The sequence below is a fragment of the Sminthopsis crassicaudata genome, chromosome 1, assembly GCF_048593235.1.
Source record: "Sminthopsis crassicaudata isolate SCR6 chromosome 1, ASM4859323v1, whole genome shotgun sequence".
NCBI lineage: Eukaryota > Metazoa > Chordata > Mammalia > Dasyuromorphia > Dasyuridae > Sminthopsis > Sminthopsis crassicaudata.
This window is the reverse complement of record NC_133617.1, coordinates 140,306,912-140,332,403: the sequence shown is the minus strand read 5'-3', so window position 1 is coordinate 140,332,403 and position 25,492 is coordinate 140,306,912. Positions and strand designations below refer to the sequence as shown.

At 33.4% G+C, this 25,492-nt stretch overlaps 1 protein-coding gene across 4 annotated transcripts in view; it reads right to left on the bottom strand.

The window, feature by feature from the left end:
* YWHAZ (tyrosine 3-monooxygenase/tryptophan 5-monooxygenase activation protein zeta) overlaps positions 1–25,492 on the bottom strand; it is a 40,014-nt gene that overhangs the window by 7,048 nt on the left and 7,474 nt on the right. The window lies entirely within an intron of this gene.

Genomic DNA, 25,492 nt, shown 5'->3' with positions numbered 1-25,492 from the left:
TTATACAGATATAAGACAAAATGTTCTCCCCTTTTAGACTTAAATTAATCCTTTCCAAGTCCTTAAAGTGATCTGTATCTATTATACAACCAAACATAAAGATAAATAAAATTCACTGCAGCACCAAAAAGAAGTATCCCCCCCCCCCCAAATGAACTAATCTAATTCCTAGTCAAACAATTTGTTACCAGGGGTCTAAGAACTTGGAACAAAAAAACCTATAACTGGGAATCAAAGTAGTTAATTGGGAAAGCTTCATGGAAAAGAAGATATTTGAGCAGGGCCTTGAAACATAGGTACGCTTTTTCAATGGGCACAAGGGGAAATCTAAAGCTTGTTCAGAAGTTTGGAAATAAAATAACTGTTAGAAGCCTGCCACTTGCTTTTTCAAAAGACAAAAAGCAATCTATCAATTGTTCCTCAGAGAATGGAAGGATTCAAAAAATGTGGGAGAGTATCAAGGAAAACAATATCATCCTCCCACCCCAAACTGGCATGGAATCAGTAAATAAAATATTTATTTAATAGTCCAAAGGATCTAGATTCAGTCCCCAAATCTGAAAAAACTAAAACATTTTGACTATGCTACTTTTTGCAAAGTGTTTCTATCAAAAAAAAAAAAAAAAAAAAAAAAAAAAAAAAAAAAAAAACCCACAAAACTATTCATAAGTATTTTGTTTAACTGCAGAAATGATTTGGAAGTTTAATTTTCATTATAATAAAATGTAGTCAAAAAGATTATTCTGATGCTTTCCAAAGTAAAGATGTATATTAAGCAACTTAGATGCAAATAATTACAAAAAAATCATGTTGTTTTTTTTCCCCCCCCAGAGGCTGGGGTTAAGTGAATTGCCCAGGGTCACACAGCTAGGAAGTGTTAAGTGTCTGAGACTACCTTTGAACTCTGGTCTTCCTGAATTCAAGGCTGGTTCTCTATCCACTGCGCCACCTAGCTGCCACCTCAAATATCATGTTTTTAAGCTGGAAAAGGCTTCAGCAGATCCAATTCAGGAATTCTTAACTTGATGTTAATGTACTTCTTTGGCAATCTGATGAAGCCAATAGATTCTCTGAATATTTTTTAAATGAATAAAATAATTCATAGGAATATAAAGGAAACTAATTAAAGCCAACACACTGCTTTTAAAACAATAGATGATAGATATTAAAAAACAAAACAAAACAAAACAAAAAAACAAACAAACAAACAAAAAACACCCAAAAGTCAAACCATACTATATTCAGAAATACTATTCTGGCTCTGATACTAACTATGTGACTTTAGACAATTAGTTCCCTGGATTTTAATTTCCCAAAGTATAACAATACACTTAACAGAAACTTTTTCTCCATTACATATTTGCATTTTTGCTTATGATACAAAGTCAGAGTTTATTCTAAATCAGAGTAAGTTTATAAATAATAAAACTTCTATATTATTTTGAATATATTTCTCAACAAAATTTTATCAAAAATTCAGTTGACATGACAGAATAGTCAGGGAAATGAGGAAGAAAGATTATTTGGACTGCCATCAAAGTTACTTTCACATTATAAGCTAACTGCCAGAACACTGCTTTAATATAAACCATGTGCAGAGAACTGATAAAGAATGTGGAAATTCAAGGAGCTCCTTTACTTAAACAGGACAGAAAAAAAGACTAAGTATATACACATATAAAAAAAGCTCTAAGCATATTATTTTGGGTTGCTGTTTTTCAGTCATATCTGTGATTACTTTTGAGGATTTTTTGGGCAAAGATTGGATGGTTTATCATTTCCTTCTCCAGCTGAGGAAGCCGAGGGACAAAAAGGGTTAAGTGATTTGCCCAAGGTATATAGATATATATCTAGATGACTCCAAATCAGCATTCTATCCACTGTGCTACCTAGTTGCTTTGTATTTGGGGTAGAAAATTATAATTGCAAAAAGGGGTTTCTGATTAAGGGAGCATTCACAAGTAAATGGGAAGAAATGAATCTGATGTCAAAAAATACTAAACAAACTTCACAACTTAATTTTCAGACCTGTTGGAATTATAAAAATGGGGATAGAATAAAGAGTTAAGAAGCAAGTTAAGCAACTATCACGTGTCAGGCATTATGTTCAATGCTGGGGAGGGGATGACAAAGAAAAACAAAATAAGTTTTTTCTCTTAGGTCGTGATGTAATGGGAGAGGCAAACCGCAAACAGCTATATCCAAATAAGCTATATACAGGGATATATTTGAGGATATCTCAGAGGCAAGGTACTTCAGAACAGAGTTTCTTAAACTTTTTTCCACTTATAACCCCCTTTTTTGCCCTGGAAAATTTTTACTCGAACCCATCTAGATAGAATCTGAGGCGAGGTGCTTCTGACAACAGCTGGTGAATCCCCAGTGTAAGTGGCCATATTATGTTCAGAACCACACTTTCTATGATACATCTCAGATTATGTATTTCATTTTTAAATTAATTTTTGGTCGTTGCATTCAGAAACCTTTTACCATTGCCAACTTTTTTTTTAACTTTCACATTCATTATGCAACCCCATGAGTTTAAGAAGCTTAGTTTCAGAGGCACTAAAAGGAGCAATAATTAAAGTAGTTGGTGGTCTGAGTTTTATTAAAGTGTCTAAAGGAAAAGGCAGAAGGAAAAAGTGACCATAGAAGATGGGTCTTTATAACAGAAATCTCTTTTAATAAATCTCTCCTACACATATAGCTAATTATTAGAATTCAATACTCACAGAAAAATTGAAGATCCCTAACATAAGACCAGGAACCAGACAAATTAAAAGATTTTTCTAGAATCTAAACCATGAAGTTATTCTTGAGACGCTTTCAAGATTGAACCCCAAATTGTCATTCTGAGTCATGGGCTAAAAGAATAGAGGGTGATAAGAATTAGAAGGTAATTTAAAGATCAGCTAGTTCCAGGCGTTATTTTACAGAAGAAACAGACACAGAAAGGTTAAAATGACCTGATTAAGGCCATAGGCAGGTAAGCACTAGATTATGCTAGCTTCTAGTCAACTATGTTTCATTTTCAACATTTATACTTCTTTATACCATTAAAAATGGGTAAATGTTAAATGATAAATAGGCTTGGGGGCTGAGTACTAGACAGACTAAATTAAATGGGTGACTATGGGGAGTGAGGAAGGTGGGGCACTGCAGCAAAGTTGAAAAAAAAAAAAACAACAAAACATATGAAGGAATCAATGGAAGAGAGAGGGGTATTTCCTTAATGACAGATTACTTATATTTCACTTACAATATTTTGCTATTTTTTAGGAGCCAGCCTAAGGTTCTGGCTCCCTTACTTGCAATTACTCTGATGTGGTCAAGTATTGAATAAAAAAAGCCACACTGTTCTCACCTCCAGAGGCCTGAAGTCCAATCAGACTGAGCTTGCTCAAGGAGTATATATGGTTCCATGTTAAAACATCCTAATTAAAATAAGCAAACAAACTTACCAACATGGCTAGTTTATTTGAGGTCAAATGATTGCACTAAATGTCTTAAAACAAAAACTCCATGTAATTCAACATTAGAGTATTTTAAATTTTAATTTTCTCAGAAAATCATTCTAAAAAAACAAAAGTCAATATAACCACCCCATAGTTTAAAGATCACTAAAGATCTTCATTCTGGATTTGAATTATACATTTTAAAATAGTACTTTAATTGTATTGAGTAAGCATTTAGCACCACTTGATATAAAGCATGTGTTAGGTTTGAGGATAAAAAATGACAGCCCCCCCCCCCCCCCCAGTACTTTATATTAAAAGAACAAGTGAAGGAGAAAAGGCTTCTATATTCAGAGATCTGAAACAAGACATAGACAAGAATCAATCCAGAAGGGAAATTTTAGAAAGGGATATCCTCTTGAAAAGTGGAGGGCAAGAAGGCATGCCCATATTTATCCAAAGTTAATGGTAATTTGTCTAAGCATTCATTGGGATGACTGCCAGATTAGGGGACCTCATTTTAAGAGAAGATAGATTGATTACTCTGGAGACTTTAACTGAATTTTAAGAAGTTAGGGAACTGAGCCAGCTGAGATCTATGAGTCCAAAAACTGAGTTTAGAGTGGATTTTATAGTCAGCCACCACCACTGAAAAGCAAGCAATGGAATGAACTTTGGGATCCATTCCAGTAGTAGCCGAAATGATGATTCACAAAGCTGCCCATTCAGTATTTGAATAGGAACTTGGGGTATTCAAGGTTATGGAGAAACTTACATTAAATCTGAGCTCAATCTCTCCTATGACTAAGATCAAAATCAAATGGGGGGGAAAAAAGGGAGGGAGGAACTAATCCATATGTAAGGATCCCTGTGAATCACATTGTTGACTTGGCTTTAAAATGTAATATCTGTAAAACACATAATGGATTTTTACTTAATTTTGTTAAATATTTCTGAATTACATTTGAATCGGTTCAACATACACTGAGGACTCAAGTGTTATGGGATGCATGTGAACATCTCCGAGTAAGAGAACTCCCAATTGGTAGGGGGAAAAATTAATGTCTGTTCTAGCCAAGTTTTCCAAGTAAATATTAAAAGAAATTAACCATTCAAGGGAGCCAGGAGGGGAAGCAAGAAGGGAAATTCAGAAAAGAGACTTGACCAAAAACCCTGACCTTCCAGAGTTAATCCTAGAAATCCTGAGAAGTATGGAGACTGGCCCTGGGATAGTGAGCCCAGAGGCAGTGTTTGCTACATTACAAAAGTAACCTTTTAGCTCAAACTTTTAGCTTGAATTTACATATTTCCCTCCTCAATTAAATGTACTCCTTGTGAACAGTAAAAACTGGCAATGCTCCAAGTATTTATTGTCAGCTGAGGGACAGACACAAATACACTGTACTGTACGTAGGATAAAAAGTAGGGAAGGAAAAGTGATAAAGAAATTAAGAAAATTTGATGAAAACATTTTTAATTTGGGGAAGAGAAATGGGAAAGACATATAGAACTTTTAATAAAGTATCTCCACAACAATTCATGAGATTAAGTACTACAGATATTATTATCTGCATTATATAAATAAATGCAGAAATTCTCAGCAGTAGAATTAAACCAGGTTTAGATCTCTCTCCTGATTTCAAATTCATCATTCTTTACAGTACCCCCTTCACACTATCTCAAGAAAGGACAAAGGCAAAGAAAGATTGAAAAAAAAAAAATCATCCGGACATAGGGGACGACTGCCTCAACCAATTTGGAGAACAGCACAGTTCAATTTGGCTAGAAGTATATAAAGGGAGTAATATGAAATAAAGCTGCCAGACACTGAAACCAGACTATGCTAGGTCTTAAATATCAGGTTAACAAGATCATATTTCATCCCAAGAGCAAATAAGCTGCTGAAGGTTTGTGAGCACAAGGAATGACACAGTTAGCCCTATTCCTTAAGAAGATTACATTGTTAGTTATATGAAATATAAACTGAGTAGGAAAGACACTGGCAAGCTGGGAAAGTCAATTATCTGTTATTTTAATAGTTTAGGTGAAAGATGATGATCGTCTGAGAGCTATAGTGATAAAATTAAAAGAACTTGGAAACTTATTTGCTATGAGCGTGAAGAAGGAAAGAGTAGAAGAAGGTTAACTCCAAAATTTTGAGGATAATGAAAGCTATTCAAACCGTTTAGCTATGAAAAGCTAAGAGAGCATTTGAGGAATTCAGGTTTTTGAACACTGTAAAGTTGAAGTACTTGGTGGGCATCCAGGTACGTTTGGTCCAAAAGATCTACAAAAATAATTTAACTGAATTTGAAGTTTGGGGAGGCATTGCTGATAATTATGTGAACAGAGTAAATAAGAATGAAGAGAGGTTAACAGAATCTTGAACATGAAATAGTAAGACACCAAAAATAGTCAGAATAAGCACAGGTATGACATAGGTAAAAAGGACAGTCAAAAGCAAAAGGAGGAAGAAGTCAGTGCTTTCTCAGATGAGAAGGTTGAAAACTTTTGTGTCAGAAATTGATGGAGACAAAACCATAACATTTAGCAATTAGAAGGCAATTTTTGAGAGAGTAGTTTCATCTACCAATCAAGCAATCAGAAATCAAATCAATGAAGTTAATATATTCTTGCCCATTCTTTGTGACTAAGCCACGTCCTCTCACCTAAGGGTACACCTGCTCTTATTTTACTAAGCCCACAAGCTGCCCACCAGTTATTCTATGCTCAATAGGTGACCAGCCCATTTTTTTTTTCACATTCTGATACCTTATCCCTTATCTCCTCTTTCATAATAAATAGGCTATTAGTAATGTGCTACAGACTTCCTAACTACCATAGTCCTTTCCTTTGAATCAGCTTTATCTAATCCTTTGGAGATTAAAATTTTGTAACTAGCGCTATACATAACTGGGGGAACACCAACATTAAAAAGATGAACCTTTGGTTCAAGTAGACAGTTGGGGGGGGGGGGGGGAAGATTATTTTATTATACTAATATCCAATTTATATATAGGATCCTCCAAATCCTCATTGTGAGGTTTATCAATTATTAGTAGGTTAGTTTTTTTCATTTTCTTTTCTCATTTAAAGCCTACTCCCTGCAAAGAACAGAACTGATCAATCTTTTGCAGGACCCCATCAAACTAGGAGAATTGCAGCCCACTGTGTACATACAATTTAAGTGGTCTGGTTGTAGATGAGTCTTTGTCCAAGAGCATTGATTAAGATTGAAATCAGGCATCCAGCCCCTCATTTTAGAAAAGGCCCACCTCTTATAATATTCATTTTCTCATTAATTGCTTACCCATTAGAAGATTATTTCTACCTCTACCATAAGGGACAATTCCCTTTCCAAAACTGTTTTAACAGTCAAGGGACCTACCTGGGGAGTCTTTAGTTACCTAGACCCATTGACTTCCATTTAACTTTTATCTGCTAGTCTATTTAATATAAGTTGATTACTAATCACTCAGAAACTTATTATTGGTAATTAATTATCCAAAATGACTTCTCAAGCTTTTCACTTATCTCACAAGGATCTTTAAAATATGAGCTTAACCTGTAATCAATCCACTGTCTAAGATACACATATAAACAAAGTGACTCTACAAGTCAATTGTCTAACTGCATATTAACTGTACAATAGGTATTTATCTATTTGATTTTTTATGATTATGTTTCTCCCTTACAAGACCTTGCAGGTTTTGATGATCCAATTCAAAAGCATTCAGATTAAGAGGTTTGGAAGGCCATGACATTTACAAAGAATCAACACTGGATGTAAAGGAGATAACACAGAAGCTGCACAACAATAGTGAATGCATGTCTTGGTATATTCTCCCAAAGTGAAATATATAAATTAGGTTAAGAAAAAGTTCAATGTAACACGAAAAATTCGAAAAGGGAACAAATATCAAGTTTTTGGTTTTTTTTTTTTAATGGAAAGCAAGAGGTGGGATTTGAAATATTGAGACAATATTTTCTTTACCAATGACATTGCCTAATAGCTCATTTACCTAAATTTTCATTACTTGGAACAAATACCAAAATAACTATTCAAGTATTTCTCTATAAGGCTGTCTTTTCCTTATTTTTCTTAATTTATAATCTATTAAATAATTTTTTAAATAAAGGAGACCTATGTTATAATGTTCCCTGCTTTTACTCAATAATTCAATGCATTAAAAAAAAAAAGTTAAATTAAGGATACTGAATTATTAAAGGGCACTAAGGGAGGAATGAAGGTGTAAGAACTTAGGCAAGTTTAATAAAACAGATAACTATGAAATATAATATTGTATATAAGTACGCTGAAACCTAAGGAAAAGAATTATTTGATCCAAGAAGATGAAAAGGGAAGAATGTAGACATGATGAGGGAAGAATGAGTGACTGGGATCAAGGAATACAATTTCTGGAAGGAACATTTTCATTTGGATTTTACAAGATACCTAAGAATTTGGATGAGAAGGATAGAGGATTGTTGGAGGAGTAGTAGTAAGGAGAATACTAAGCATTAGAAAAATCATGCTCAAAGATATGGAGATAGGAAAATATTAGGATTTTTTCTTTTGAATTTCAGCAAAGGAAAGGGGAGAAAAAGCAAGACTCGGTTCATCGAAAAAGCCAGAATGGTTTTAAATGCCAAAGGAATCTGAACTTAGGTGCCACTAAAGACCCAATCTATGGTGATGTTACCATCACTTCCTGTTGGAGAAGTAAATTTTAAAAAGGATAGAGATTGGAAAGCAAAATGATGTTTTTCTTGCATGAAAGGAGAACTGGAATAAAGTCCAAGAATGATAATGAGGTACTATGTAATGGCAAATGGAAAAGAGACAAAAAAGATTTTGTCAACGTAAAAGCAAAAAAATCATATAGTCTAATGCTTATCATCTAAGAGAATAAAGTGATTAAAAAAAAATTGCTTAAAGTCACACACAAGTGTGACTTTAAAGTTTCAGGGCTAGATTTAACTTCCCCAAGGCTTGTGGCTTTTCAAATCCAGGATTCTTTTAACTACACATTATTATTATTATTATCTTCAGAAACTCTGGCTTCTGAAAACTGAAACTGTAAAGTTTCAACAATTTTTAAACATGGAAAACAAGGATGTTTAAGATATGCTAATTCTAAGATTGACTTAATGGACTATGGAGAGTGAACTTCATAGCAGCATTGAACTGCGGCTTCAAGAATAAATATCACCAGAAGATATTTCTATAATATCGCTGACAATTGATTATTTGGTATTTCTTTTAAAGTCTCTAGGTGGGGGCAGCTAAATGGCCCCGTGGATAGAGCACATCCCTGAAGTCAGGAGGACCCAAGTTCAAATTTGGCCTCAGACACTTAACACTTCCTAGCTCTGTGACTCTGCACAATTCAGATCTTAACCCCAATTGCCTCCAAACAAACAAAAACAATAAAAAAGTCTCTAGGTGAAATAGAATGCACTATCTATAACTTCTACCCCTGTGCTCTTTCAGTGAATGCATATATCATATTTCTCCTTAAGGGAATTATAGCACAATACAATGCATTCTAAAAATAATCTGCCTATAAACTTTCATTTCTAGGCCAAAGGTAAACCCACCAAATGAATATTGTAGAATCTGAGCTTTAAAGTCACATCAGACAATTAAGTTTTTTAAAATTGAGATTTTTCCTACCTTAACAGTAATTTCTGCACAATCTGTTTCCCCCTCCCCATTTTTGAACTAAATTTGAAATCGCCAAACAGATTAAAAAACAAACAAAAAAACCCCTTTTGTCTTTTCCCTTCTAAAAATAACTAGTATGAGAAATAGCTACAAATTTTAATGATAAGATGGGTTAAACTAAGAAAATCAAAAGCTTAAAATAAGTTCAACAAAGCACAAAGGGATATTATGCCTGGCCACCAAGTCCTATAAAAAGTACACTATAGCAATGAAAATTTTTAAAAAGCAAAGGGAGGGAAGTAGGAGACAGCAGCAAAATGGGGAGATTATATTGTAAAAAGTGATATGAAAAGACTTAATAAGATACGGCGAAAATTAAGTTATTTAGGAGGCAAACCAAAGTTATAATAAAGATTTGAAAGTAGAAGAGAAGTAAATAAAACTGATTTTAAAAGATTTAAAAAATGTAATTACTGGAAAATTACATTAAGTTTTATTCTATATTCCCCCAAACAAGAAAATAATTTTTTGGAGGTCTTGAATTATAGATAGAAGGCAATGAGAGATAACTAACTAAAACCATGGAGATAAATCCAAACCACCTAATTTCTCTTCAGATTTTACACTCTGCCCTTCTCTTCACACAGGTGCTAGGTATATTCAGATATAATAAAATTCAACTAAGAAAGAACTAAGATGATAAAGGATATGTGATTATAATAAGAGGGGTAGAATACAGGTAAAGATATGAGTGAACTATATCTGCTTTATTGCATCTTTCTATTAACTTAGATTAAATGATAAAATGGAATTATTCTTCCATTTCTTTGTCCATTTCCAGAGCCTCCAGCCTAAAAATATCAAGTTTGGTAATAAAAGGCAACAGAAGTGTGATAGAGAATCTGTATATAAAATCCTTAAAGGCAATACCTTTGCTTTTGTGTCAGTTGCTTCTAGATTATTAAAAGGAAGTTATTTAGAATAATAATACCTTTAATAAAACCAGATTTCAAAGCCCAAAATCTGCTTTAAAAAAAATTTGTTAAAGCAAAAAAGTCCAAGTTTTTTTTTTTTTACGTGACAACATATTTTAAATCAGTCTCATTAAAAAGAGAAACAAGTACAGTAATTCATAATCCCTTAAGTTAACTGTTCTTTGGCCTAGAACAATGTTACTCATGCTATTGTACTACACTTGAAATTTATATAATTTTCTTGGTATATACTTACCTGACTTTTACAAATGATGAAAACTAGGCTCAGGTTAAGTGACTTGGCCAAAGTTGCAGAAGTCTGCCAATGTATGGACTAGATTACTTAAATAATAAAGAGTGAACACTATGATAAAGTGATTGGTAAGACATGCCAGGCAATTACCAAACATTTGTTAAAGGATAAATTACATAAGCAAAGCAATAAGAATGAAAATAGACTATTTATAATAACTGACAATAAACTTATTAACTTCACTAAGTTTAGAGGTGGCAACAAAAACCAAGTAATTTCCCTTTTTCCACATTATCTAAAGGTGCCACCAACTAATTCTCATAAATGCTTCTAAATCAAAGAATGGAATTCAAGACTACAGAAAAGCACTTGAATCTATTTAAGACACTTGGGTTTTATTAGGACTAAAGAAGTCTAAAAAAGGGTTGTTGTTTTTTTTTAAGGACTACATTCTTCACAAAGCTGGCTACACAAATTAACACAATATAAAAACCATTCTCCTTTTATCAGTTGATCAATCAACAAACTTTTAAGCTCCTAGAGTGTACCAGGTACTGTGATAAATACTAGAAAAACAAAGGAAAGCAAAAACAATAACACCCCTCCAAAACAACACAAAAGAGAGCTGGTAGTATAATATAGATAAGAAGGATCCAGGACAGAGCCTCAAGGATAACAGTGAAGATCCACATGAGGAGAAAGGCAAGAATATTCCAAGGCTAAGGCCTGGAAGGACAAAATTAAGAGACAGGATAAAGAGGCAAAGGATTCATACTTGAGACAACAAAGTATAACTGGTTCATGATGGGGTCAAGAAAGGGAGGACTATAACCCAGTGTAGGGGTTATGGCCTGGTAAAGAAATAAGGCAAAGGATTGAAGATCAAGGTAAAAATAAAGATCAAGGAGGTAATAAGGCAGAGGAAGAAATGGAATGACAATAGATTGTGATCAAATAAGGGAATTTCAGAGACCATTAATATGGAAGTGGAAGATGGCAAGATATGTTTAACAAAGGCTATTTCCAAGATTGTATCTTAGTTTCCCAAGAACCAAATTAATTTAAGTTAACCAAAATTTGGTTCCTCCACATAAAAAAAAAAAAAAAAAGATTTGTTATTATCTACTTCATTTCTGTAATAACAATTATTGCTATTCTAATGTTTTCCTATACAAATCAAGTGCTTTTAATTCTTTCCTTATACTCATATATTAATGTTAACCTCATAAAAGGCACTTAGATTACTACTAAAGAATATCTCCATTAACTTATGTTATCAACACCTTAGAATTAGCACATAGCAGAGGTTAGGTTAAGTTCAGGGACTTTAGAGGGTCCGGGGTCCGGTCCATAAGGTCAAATTTTTTTCATAATATTTGAAGTTTTAGTATCTAATATGGTAAATATCAAAAAATATAGCCCATGTAAACATAAGGGGTCAAGATTCTTTTTTCTCTCCTCCATCCCAAAAATCATATTACTTTACGTAAGAAACTCAAGAATTTATTTTAACTATAGAAAACTCAAAGTTCTAGAAAACTTTATCATTCAAACAATATCTTTTCATGGAATAAATTATATTCATTTGTAAAAATCTAATTTTTTTTTCAGTAGTAGCATAACTAGTCATAAGTTATTTCCATCAGATGATTATTCAAATGACATTAGGAGGCCAAAAATCTTTCAATGTAGATTTTTTTTATCAAATAACAATTCAAGATATTTTAAGCTTTTCTGGTCTTCTGAAATGTTTATAAGAAGTTTTTCTATATAGGAAAACTTGAGCCAGGCATGGGACATCATATTTTGACAATGCAAATTGTGAAAACAATGGCTAAGTAATAGCTAAGCAAACCCCAAAAAATTGGTACTTGTATTTCTTGGACTTATTCCCAGAATCAATAATCAATCAAAGTTTTGAAGCCTTAACATTAAGAATCTCATTTGGAAGGGACTTCAGTTAACGTGCTAATTATTGGCTTTCAGTTATTACTATAAGACTACCAAAATCAAAGGAGAATCCATTTCCTTCCTGATGCCATCCATTCCACATTTGTATAACAAGCATTTATTGAGTGCCTCTATTAGGTTCCAAGCACTATGTGCATGAGGCTTTACATTCTATTGGATTCCCAAAATTAAGCTTCCTGAAATTTATCTCTTTTCAATTTCTACCCACTGCTCTTAGTTTTGTATCCTTTAAATTAAGACCAAGACCACCAAATTTAATTTGTTTTCCATGAGTCTTTTTTTCACATATTTGAAAAACTAAACATCCCCAGCAGGTTGTCTTCCTTTGTTCACTAACTTACCAATGTAATTTTTTTTTAAACTTTTAAAAAAATTTATGCATAGGTAATTTTCCAGCATTGACAATTGCAAAACCTTGTTTTCAACTTTTCTCTTCCTTCCCCCCACCCCGCAGGTTGACCAATACATGTTAAATATGTTAAAGCATAAGTCCAAACAGTTATTTTGCTGTACAAAAAGAATCGGATTAGAAAAGGAACACTGGGAAATGAGTGTAAACTGTGAGCATTGTTTTTTGTTTTGTTTTGTTTTTCTTCCCAGATTATTTTTATCTCCTGAATACAATCCTTCCTTTGCAACAACAACAAAAAAATTTGGTTCTGCACATATATATTGTACCTAGGATATACTATAAGATATTTAATATGTATGGGAATGCCTGCCATCTAGGGGAGGGGGTGGAGAGGAGGAGAGAAATTCTGAACAGAAGGGAGTACAAGGGATAATGTTAAAAAAAAAAAAAAAAATTACCTATGCATATGTACTGTCAAAGAAAATGTTGTTATAAAAATTTAAAAAAAAAAAAAAATCGGATTTTGAAACAGTGTAAGTGTACAATTAGCCTGTGAAGGAAGTCAAAAATGTAGGCAGGCAAAAATATAGGGATTGAGAATTCTATGTAGTGGTTCATAGTCACCACTACATAGTGGTGTATGTTTTAGTATCCCAGAGTTCTTTTGCTGGGTGTAGCTGGTTCAGTTCATTACTGCTCTATTGGAACTAATTTGGCTCATCTCATTGTTGGAGAGGGCCTCGTCCATCAGAATTAATTATCATATTGTATTGTTGTTGAAGAATATATCATGATCTCCTGGTCCTGCTCATTTCACTCAGCATCAGGCCTTTCTGAAATCATCCTGTTGTGGTCATTTCTTACAGAACAATAATATTCCATAATATTCACATACCACAATTTATTCAGCCATTCTTCACATAGAGGTCCCTTTCCCTTCTTTTCTCTTTGGGTAGTAACACTGCTAGATCAAAGCGTATGCACAGTTTGATAACTCTTTGAGCGTAGTTGCAAATTGCTCTCCAGAATGGCTGGATGTATTCACAATTCCACCAACAATGTTTTCCCACATTCCCTCCAACATTCTGCATTATCTTTCCCTGTCATTCTAGCCAATCTGACAGGCATGTAGTGATATCTCAGAGTTATCTTAATTTGCATTTCTCTGATTAATAATGACTTGGAACATTTTTTCATATGACGAAGTAATTTCAATTTCTTCATCTGAGAATTGTCTGTTCATATCATTTGACCATTTATCAAACCAATGTAATTCTTAAAACATGGCACCTGGATCTGAACATAGCACTACCAATTTTCATCTGATTAAGACAGAGCACCGAGGTGTTTATTACCATCATACCAATCCTGGACATTGCTTCAATACAGCCTGAATGCACCAGTCTATCGTATCACTGGTGCTAAGCCTCAGCTCTCTTCATAAAGTAAAATAAAATGGTACATTGGTACATAAAGAGGGTGGGAGATAGGCAGGGAGTTGGGGACTATGAATTGAATTGATGTTTTGATGTGCTGGTTAATTCTGTTGCAATTTCCTTCTCCCCACATTCATTTATATTGTATGCTTTTGTCCTATCTTTCTTCCCTTTTTTGGGTGCAATATCCATTTAAGCATTTAAGGGGACTAAAGAGGATGATACTTTCTTCTTTCCTCCACCCCAAAACTAAACTATTACTCACTTTACTTATAAGAACCTGAAGACTCTCCATGTTAAGAACAAAAGACAATATTTTTGATGCACTTTCCTTAATTCTCTTTTGCAAAAACCACCATCAACCAACCACAAACACTAAGATTCACAACCTGGAAATCATAAAATTATTGATTTGTACCTGGAAGGGAATTTCCAGCAGCAGCACCAGAGGGTTTTAAGACATTTAGAAGTTAGGTATCTTCCCAATAGTTACAAAGTTACAATCACAGTAAGTGATAAGTACTCTAAAAAAAAAAATAAATTAGAAAGCAAAATGCAAGGATACATCAGAAAGAGTGAAAGTGCTATATGTTAAATACAGCACTCTTCCTTTTTCTTAGGTCTTCCTTCCTCCCCAAACACCTGACAAGTTTTGCTGATTCTACCTCTCTATCATATGTTGAAATCTACTTCTTCAATCTCTTTAGTTCAGAGCAGTTTGCTCATCATCTTTAATCTACAACGCAATAATCACCTAATTGGTCTTCCTTATTTCCAGTCTCTCCCCTTTCAAAGGACTTTGCATTACAAGCTGCCAAAATAATTAAAGGCCAAGGCTGATCATAGATGACCTAAAGTTTTCCTTCAACAAATCTTAGCTGCCACCTAATAGGCCATTTAAAGCTTTTCAAAATCTAAATCCAAACTTTTCTTTCTTGTATTTCATAGCATACTCTTTTTTTTTTAAACAAACCAAAGGTCCAGCTGTTTTACTTCAGTATTTTATAAACTAAAATTATTTTGGAGAATACACTGTGTTGTTATGTAGAGAAGGGCAGGAATGCTGAGATACAAACTACTGTACTCTTCTCTTATTTTCAGCAAGAGGATTTCACCAAGAATTTTTTTTAGTTTTTGTTTTTTTGTTAAGATCATATCTCAATATTTCAAAGCTCTACTTTGTCTCTGTGAATACTTAAAAAAAAAAAAGCTTTGTACTTTTCCAAATATATGCAGAGTTTTAAACATTCATCTTTGCAAAACTATGTTCCAAAATTTTCTCCTTCCCTTCTCCAATTCCCTCCCATAGACAGCAAGCAATCCAATATAGGTTAAACATGTGCAATTCTTCTAAACTATTTCCACATTTATCTTGCTGTGCACACACACACAAAACAAACAAACAAACAAAAAAACAAAAACCCCAAACGTATCAAAAGGGGAAAAAATGAGATAGAAAAAGAATAAAATAACAAAAAAAGGTGAAAATACTATGTTGTGATCCACATTCAGTCCCCATAAACTCTCTGGGTGCAGATGGCTTTCCTCCCTTCCCAAGTCTATTGGAATTGGCTTGAATCATCTTATAGTTGAAAAGAGCCATCAAAATTGGTCATCATATAATCTTACTGTTGCCATGTACAATTGTTCTCTTGATTCTACTCACTTCATTTTGCATCAATTCATTTAAGTTTCTCCCAGGCCGCTTTGAAATCATCTTGCTGACAGTTTCTTATAGAACAATAATACTTCATAACACTCATAACTTATTTAGCCATTCTTCAATTGACAAGCATCTAGTTTCCGGTTCTTTGCCACTACAAAAATTTTTGTACATGTGGATCCTTTTCCCTTTTTTAATCAACTCTTTGGGATACAGGCTCATAAGAGACACAGTTGGATCAAAGGGTATGGACAATTTAAAAGCCCTTTGGGCATAGTTCCAAATTGCTCTCCAGAGTGGTTGGGATCAGTTCACAATTTCACCAACAATGTATTAGTGTCCCAGGTTTCCCATGTCGCTTCCAACATTCATCATTATTATTTCCTGCCATTTTAGCCAATCTGAGAGATGTGCAGTGGTACCTTTTCTCTAATCAATGATTCAGATCATTTTTTTATGACTATAGTTTTAATTTCTTCATCTGAAAATTGCCTGTTCATATCCTTTTACCATTTATCAACTGGGGAATGGCTTATATTCTTATGAGTTGATTCTCTATGTATTTTAGAAATGAGGCCTTTATCAGAAACTCTCTAATATAAGTTCATCTTTAAAAAATAATAATAAAAAAAAAACAACACCCCAGCAATTAGAGCAAGGTTTAAGCAACTTGCCTTGGGCCACATAGCTACTATCTGGGGCCAGATCTGAACTCTGCCTCCAGATTCTAGGGGTGAGGTTCTTATCTATTGCACTACCTAGCTACCCCTCCCCAAGACTGTTAATATAAATTGTATCAAGCTCAGAGTGAAGAAAAAGTATTGACAAGCCAACTAAGAACAAATGAGGACATGTTGCTATCTGGCCTGAAGAGAAGAGGACTTGGTGGGGAGAGGAGAAAGAAGGGCATATTAATATGATTTGACTGGTATCTCAAAGTTTGTAATACTGCCATTTGATGTGGTTCCACATACTAGCACATACTAGGTGGCCTGTAGACATAGTCTACATTGTTTTACAGACATTCCTGACTTCTACTTACATAGTGTTACATTGTTATAAAGAAAGACAAATCTGGGCTATGAATATAGTCTTTAGTAAATCTCTAATTTAAAGAGAGTGCCATTAAGTGAGTTTATATGTCAGTAACAGCAAATTTAATGACATACTAAAACAAGACATGTATTTTTATCTTAATATTGCTTGTACCAAAAAAAAAAAAAAAAAAAAAAAAAAAATCTTGCTTAATCTGTATTATATCATTTTCTTTTCTTAACCCTACTGCAACTTGTTTATCTGCAGGGCTTACCTTGGAAAAGGAAAAATTATACATGAATGCTCAAAACACAATTCAGGACAGAGCAGAGACTGACTAGAAATAACATTCTTTTCTATCAGATCCTTTAAAATCTGGACTATATATATAGTTCATATTTGATTAGGTTTACACTGATTTCTGCAGTGTATTTTAGTTTTACAACTACATTAGAAATCTGATGAATTATTTCTTGGATTGAACAATGCTGAAAACCACAACACTTCTACATATTAAAAGATGTCAAGTTTGAACAACATGTACCAACATTATATCTGGTATTAGAACTGTTGTTGGCATGATTTTTGCCACTTTTCATCTGGCTGGGCACTATTTGAGTGTCCAAAAAAATTTGCCTCTGGATAAATAAAAGGCATTTTTTAGTGGACTAGGGTAGACAAATGATTCTTAAAGCAAAAGAATTTGATTCACTTTTGACAGATAACAATTGCTAATGTGCCTATCCTAATCCTTGGAAACAAGATCCTAAAAGCCACTCATTGGTCAAAAGAGTTTAAGAAAATGTTTGATTTATATGGCTAAACAATAGGAAAAGAAAGTATTTTAATAAAAGAATTGAATGTCAGACCTTTAGAAGTCTTCCCATGCAGTGCTAGAAGATAAGGCTATTTGTTGAGTGGCAAAGTCAATTAACTCTGAATTCCAAATTGTGTCTTTGAACAATTAACTCAGCGATTTAATCACTCAGCAAATAAATTGAACTTAATAAATGTAATAGTTACATAAAGGACAAGTCTTAAGATAATTAATGTATCAACTATTGATTTGTGAGGATTGAAAACTGACTTTAGGCAAATTTGGGTATTATACTAATAGCTTAGCAACTTAAAATAGTTTATTTTCTTCTACAATTTGACATTTGCCCTCAGCACCAATTTTTGGACAATGATGTTCAAGATGTTTGAGTTCAAAAATTTTTTAAATTATTTAATAGTTTTTATTTACCAGATATATGCATGGGTAATTTTACAACATTGACAATTACCAAACCTTTTGTTCTAATCCCCCTCCCCAAGATGGCAGGTTGACCAATACATGTTAAATATGTTAAAGTATAAATTAAATACAATATATGTATACATGTCCAAACAGTTGCACAATTAGCCTGTGAAGGAAATCCAAAATGCAGACAGACAAAAATAGAGAGATTGGGAATTCTATGTAGTGGTTCATAGTTATCTCGCTGGGTGTAGCTGGTTCAGTTCATTATTGCTCTATTGGAACTGATTTGGTTCATCTCATTGTTGAAAATATCCACATCCATCAGAATTGATCACCATATAGTACTGTTGTTGAAGTATGCAACGATCTCCTGGTCCTACTCATTTCACTTAGCATCAGTTCATGCAAGTCTCTTCCAGGGCTTTCCTGAAATCATCCTGTTGGTCATTTCTTACAGAACAATAATATTCCATAATATTCATATACCACAGTTTATTCAGACATTCTCCAATTGATGGGCATCTACTCAGTTTCCAGTTTTTGACCGGCCACTACAAAGAGGAGTGCCACAAACATTCTTGCACATACAGGTCACTTTTTCCCTTCTTTAAGATCTCTTTGGGATATAAGCCCAGTAGTAACACTGCTGGGTCAAAGGGTATGCACAGTTTGATAACTTTTTGAGCACAGTTCCACATGGCTCTCCAGAATGGCTGGATGTATTCACAATTCCACCAACAATGTATCAGTGTCCCCGTTTTCCCACATCCCCTCCAACATTCTGCATTATCTTTCCCTGTCCTTCTAACCAATCTAACAGGTGGGTAGTAGTATCTCAGAGTTGTCTTAATTTGCATTTCTCTGATTAATAATGACTTGGAGCATCTTTTCATATGGCTAGAAATAGTTTCAATTTCTTCATCTGAGAATTGTCTGTTCATATCCTTTGACCATATATCAATTGAAGAATGGCTTGATTTCTTATAAATTAAGAGTCAATTCTCTATATATTTTGGAAATGAGGCCTTTATCGGAACCTTTGACTGTAAAAATGTTTTCCCAGTGTATTGTTTCCCTTTTAATCTTACCTGCATTATCTGTTTGCACAAAAACTTTTCAATTTGATATAGTCAAAGTTTTTTACTTTGTGATCAATAATGATCTCTAGTTCTTCTTTGGACATGAATTCATTCCTCTTCATCAGGTCTGAGAGGTAAACTATCCTATATTCCTCTAATTTATTTATAATCTCATTCTTTATGCCTAGGTCATGAACCCATTTTGACCTGACCTTGGTGTACCATTTTAAGTGTGGGTCACAATGCCTAGTTTCTGCCATATTAATTTCCAATTTTCCCAGCAATTTTTGTCAAACATGAGTTCTTCTCCCAAAAGCTGAGGTCTTTGGGTTTGTCAAACACTAGATTATTAAAATTATTGATTATTTTGTCCTTTGGACCTAACCTATTCCACTGATCAACTAGTCTATTTCTTAGCCAATACCAAATGGTTTTGGTAACCGCCGCTTTATAATACAATTTTAGAGCTGGTACAGCTAGGCTACCCCCTTCATTTGATTTTTTTCATTAATTCCCTTGAAATTCTTGACCTTTTGTTTTTCCATATGAACTTTGCTGTTATTTTTTCTAGGTCATATTATAATAGTTTTTTGGGAGTCTGATTGGCATGGCGCTAAATAGATTAGTTTAGGTAGTATTGCTTGCCCTATCCAAGAGCATTTAATATTCTTCCAATTGGTTAGACCAGACTTAATTTGTGTGGAAAGTGTTTTGTAGTTTTGTTCATATAGTTTCTGATTTTCTCTTGGCAGATAGATTCCTAAACATTTTATACTATAGGTAGATACTTTAAATGCAATTTCTTTGTATGAGGTTCAATTTTTAAACAGCTAAAAACTCAGGTGTTAGCATTCAAAGTTTCTGTACTTTTGGGGAACTGGTTTTATAAATTTGGGCTTCAACTACCTGTCTTTAAGGTACAATTAATAATCAGCTTATAGCTTGCATTCATGATGCCTTACAGCTAAAAATCTGATTTTTGGCAAAAAGTAAGACAAAAACCCTCCACAACTCCCTCCAAATCTCTCAATTTAAGTACAACTGCAACAGACAGCCTTCTCTGGTTTCTCATTCAAATTATTTTAGTTCCTATGGGTATTTATACTCATCTTAAGAGATTCTTTTTTTTTTGGTATCATGGACTCCCTTTTTATTAGTATTGTTAAATCTAATAAAACAAAATACAAAGTATTAATTACAAAGGAAACCAATCACATTTAAATAAAGATGTAACTTTTCCCATCAAAGTTCATAGACCCTGCCCAAAATATGTTCCAGAGACACAGCCAGTTAAGAAGTGCTTACATTCAACAAGGGTACAGCTTAAAATCAAAGTCTTATTTTATTTTCAGCATCTAGCACAAATGACAAGAAGGCATTTTAAATTGTTTGATGAATAAAACTGCAGATATACTGTTGCTATCCTTCCAAAACAAAACAAAAAAACAAAAACAAAACAAAAAAAAAAAAAAAAAACCACCACACACATTTTCAGTACTGAGAAAGATTATAGATCATGTTGTATAGAATGCTCTCATTTACAGAGAAGTAAACCGAAGTCTTAGAGACCACAGACAAGTCAGTACCACAGTTGAGGCTAGGAACAACCAAGTCTCCTAAGATTCCAGTCCCAAGTTTATATTGTGTAAGGTGCGTGCCAAAATAATTAAAATACAATAAAAAGCCTTAAGACAGCTGCCAGAAAGGAAGAGCAGTTAAGTACTTGGAATTTATATCCAAACAATGCATTAAACTTCATGAATCCATAATAAATTCAACAATTTCAGTACCCTTTGACTTGGGGGTGACTAATCTTTTCACATTACCAATTTCCATGACCTTTAGTTCTATCAATAATGGATAGTTTAAGACTCCTATTATTTAAGAAATCCTCTAAGGAAAAACTATAGTTTAATTAATAGTATGACAAACTAAGATTCTTTGCAAACTAGGGCTGGAAAGCTCAAGATCCATTAGTCCAAAGATTCTTAAAACTGTAGAACTCAATTCCAAATGGGGTTGTGTTTAACTAAAAGTGTACATCACAAAATTATGATGTTATCAGTAAAATTTTTATTTGCATACCTATTGCATATTCTATCTATATACCTAGGGTCATGTAAAAATTTCTTGGGCAAACAGGGGTTTTGAGTGGGAGAAGTTTTAAGACTCTCTGGCCTAGTCAAAAGGCTTATTATGGGCCTGTTCCAATTTCCAAAAATGAGCTAAATGAAGCACTTTGCTCTACAAATTAATGCCTTTATAAATCTTTTTATTGTATATATGTGTACATATACAATAAATATATATATATATCCTGAGTTTTCTAAATTAAATTTACCCTATACTTAAAAAGACTGCTGACTGAATATGGGGTAGCTGGGTACAAAAGAGCCCAAGTTAACTCTGAGGCAAGAATGGCAGTACTGTGAGCAGAAACGGCAGCCAAGTGGAGAAAAGGGACAAACCAAAGGGAAAAGTGGGCCATCCTAGACTAGACAAATGAGGTAGCAACTTTTAATTGAGAAAACTAGAGCTTCATTGTTTATTTAATAATGCGGTATCTTTAACTCAGCTCAGCATCTAGAAGAGTTGCCTTATAGTGAATAGAAAAAAAATTTAAAACATTTTGATTAAATGAAATTACAAAAGCCTGTGTCCTCAAGATTGCATTATTGGATGAATGACTACTATATATGGTCATTGCAATACTTTCAAAGGGTTAAAAGTCTCATTCTAAAAGAATCAAGACAATTGTCACACTTAATACTGGACAAGTCTTACCACAAAAAAAAAAAATCTACTTTAAGAAAGATGTATTCTGGAAGGGCTTAGATTAGGGTTATTAATTTAAGGATTTTTTTTGTTTTGTTTTGTTTACTGGCAAGGCATTTTTTCTCTTCTCTAAAATTTCTAATGCATATATACACCTACAGATCAATTCCCAAAAAAGCAAATAGCCTAAAAAACAAACAAAATTTCAGTACAAGCACACAAACACAAATCTGGGATTTAAGTAAGAAACCATATAGCAAGGAGGAAAGAGTATCCTTAATAATAAATTAGAGTACAATTCCCCAATCATTGTATCAGGAAAATGAGTTGTATTTTCTTAAGTGGCAGCTAGGTGGTGCAGTTAATAGTGATAAGGCCTAGTCAGAAAGATCTGAGTTCAAATGTAAAAAAATGCATAAAACTTCAAAGAAAATCACTTATAAAGTTGTTTTTTTTTTAAGTGCAGTGATATTAGGTTAAAAAACCTTGATATAGATGAAATCTTTTTGTCAAGGCCACAATAAGTTTGAAGAAATTGAACTAGATTTGTTATGTATTTATATATGTATGTACATTCTACATACATTCTATAATTTGTTTAATTAGTCTAGAGGAATGGGCAAACAGATTAATTCTACCAAAAGGAAGTCACAATAATTGGGAATGTTAAATTATCTTGCTTTGGACTATTATGTTGTTATTCTACCTTATATAAACTTACTTAATCTTTATAAATTAAAAGTGAGCCAAACTAGCCTGCTATATTTAAACCAAGAGGTTAAGTCAAAGAAAGGATTAAGACAGATTTTGAATATCAATATGAAGAAAAATGCACTCTCTCAAAACCTAGAGACCAATATTTGAATGCCTACTCAATGCCAATGCAAAAAGGTGGAATAAAACGCCTTTATTATTATAAAAGTGGTCACCTACAAATAGACCAAATCCTTCAAATTAGGACATAGGACCATACACACACCTGAGAGCTATAAGGAAATTCTAAGGTCATTTGGTTAATCCCTTCACTAACAGAAAGGGGATCTAGAAAGCTAGTTGTAAAATGACTTGCCCAAAGTGTCAGGTAGGAAATGTAGTAGGACTAAGATTCAAATACCAATTTTAGACTGGGGGAGAGAGATAAATAGGTCACAAATTCCTTCAATTAACTTCTCTGAACTAAGTGGACAGAGAAACTGTTGAAATACAAATAGTGAATATAAAACAAAGTCAAAGGACAGCAAAAGCCTTTAAAAGTATATAAAAAACCTACTTTGTGCAAGGCAAAGTAATAAGCTCTGGGAATGCAAAAAAGACTGTTCCTGCCTTCAGACTTTAGATTATGTAGGGGAGACAAAATACAAATATATGTAGAAAGGAAGCTATTTTTATATATGAATAGAAGTAATTAACAGAAGGATGGCATTAGAATAGTTTCCAGGGATTTCAGTTGGGATAGGAAGCCAGAAGTCAGTACACAGTATAGAGGGGGACAGCCAAAGAAAATGCTCAGAACTGATATCACTTTACCCAGTTTGCCTCAGGTTCTTATCTAAAAAATGAGTTGAAGGAAATAGCAAGCCATTTTGCTGTGTTTAAAGGGCAATCATTTTAGTGACTATGGGTGTGAAATGTTTGTTTAAATCAGTTCTAAATATCATATTTAGACCCGGAAGAGATTTTTAAAAGCCCTTTAGTCTTCTCCTTTCACTTTACATGAGAGCAAACTCATAAAGGACTAGTCTTAGCAGTCAGGAAGACGTGATCAAATTTTGCCTCTGATGCAGGTTTAAGCCATTTTAACTTCTTAGTGATTAGGGAAAACTTCTCACACCAATTATATCACACTCATTCCTACTTACCTACAAAAGCAAAACTATTTAATGATCATGTACCATAGAAAAGAAACCAACAATGGTTGGTAAAGATTAATCTATTCACTCTTAAGACATAGAAATCCTTCCTTTGAATAGGAGGACAGTAGCACCCACAGTCAAAGCATATTACTGAGGTCAGGTAAATCAAGTCATCAAGAGAATTCCCATTCAGCCATTACTATATGCCAAGCTCATTGAGGACATAAAGAAAATCACAGCCATTGGTCTCAAGAACTCACAATTTAAGAGAAAACATGCAAAAAACTGCAGAGAAATAATATACATACAGGATAAATTGAGAATAATCATAGAGGTGGCCTAAAAAAGGTTTCTCTAATCCTGCTAGCAAAGTCTAGATTTCTACCAAGCGTCTCAGAAAGGAATAGGTTATGTGACAAGAGTACATGAGGTATTTGGCTTCAAGAACCTTTTTCCTAAATTAAAACAACAGTGAACTTAACTTCAAGACTCGTGAACACACACACACGGATCATAATACACAATTTAGAGCTGAAAGAGTTCCAAGGGTCCACCTAGTCCAACTACACCTAGTTTTACAGATGAGGAAATCTCAGTTCCAGGGAAGTTGTATTAAGTTAGGAAATGAAACAAGGTCTAGTGACTCTAGAATCTGTATCTTCTATTACAAAAACAAACAAACTGCCTTCATATATGTAGGCATTAATTCAACAAACTTTACTCAGTGTTTCTTATGTGCAAAAATCATTCAAAAAAACAAAAGACAAAAAAACCACACTATTCATTGTTGGGAATTTGTGTTTTTTTTTTTTTTTTTTTAAACTAAATATCTTCACTAGAAGGATATGGATTACTCCTTTATTATTTATTAATATATTATTATACTTCCTTTATTAGATATTTAGACAAATAGTTTACTTTGTCTAATAACTTTTGTGTTTCAAAGTTCATAATTCCTGTCATTTTTTTTACACTTATCAGCCATCACTAAGTGATCTTTAAGTTCTTAATATTTTTATCTAGTAGAGCCTAAATAAATGGACAGAATACTCTAGTATAGATTTGACCACCACTATTTAAAAGAGGAGGGAAGTCAAAATTTTTGGTAAGACAGTTGACAATAGATACAACTACATACGGAGTTGTCCATCTTTTTTGTTTCTGATTCCTCTATCACATTCCCTAACTGACCACTCATTATTTCCCAGAACCAAGTGACTTCTGAAAAAACTATATCTCCAGTGGTATCAGATATTCTAGGCCTTCAGAGACTGTCAATTCCTAGAACAGGATTGTTGTTCTCTCATGCTTCATAATCACTATACATGATTAACCTTCAATTATTGTACTACTGGAAACAGGCAATCATATAATTCAAATAATTCAATATTTGGCATAAAATATACTATAATGAAGATCTAATGTGTCAACTTTCACTATTAAATGCAACAAATTGTAGGTAAAATGTGATAAAGTCAATGATAATAACCACTAATCTGTAGCACATAATGAGCTCATCTTTTTTGTTTCTGATTTCCTCATTAACCCCCCTCCTCCACTCAGACTTGCCAGCAGAACACCAAGTCACTTCTGCAGAAATTGCTTATACCTGATGATAGAAGATATTTTTGGGCTTGGGAGACTTTTTACACTATAAACTGTTGCCTATAAATGATTAGAGTAACAATGGAATTTAAGAATTAAATGAAGGCAGTGCAAACTTTTAAGAAAATTT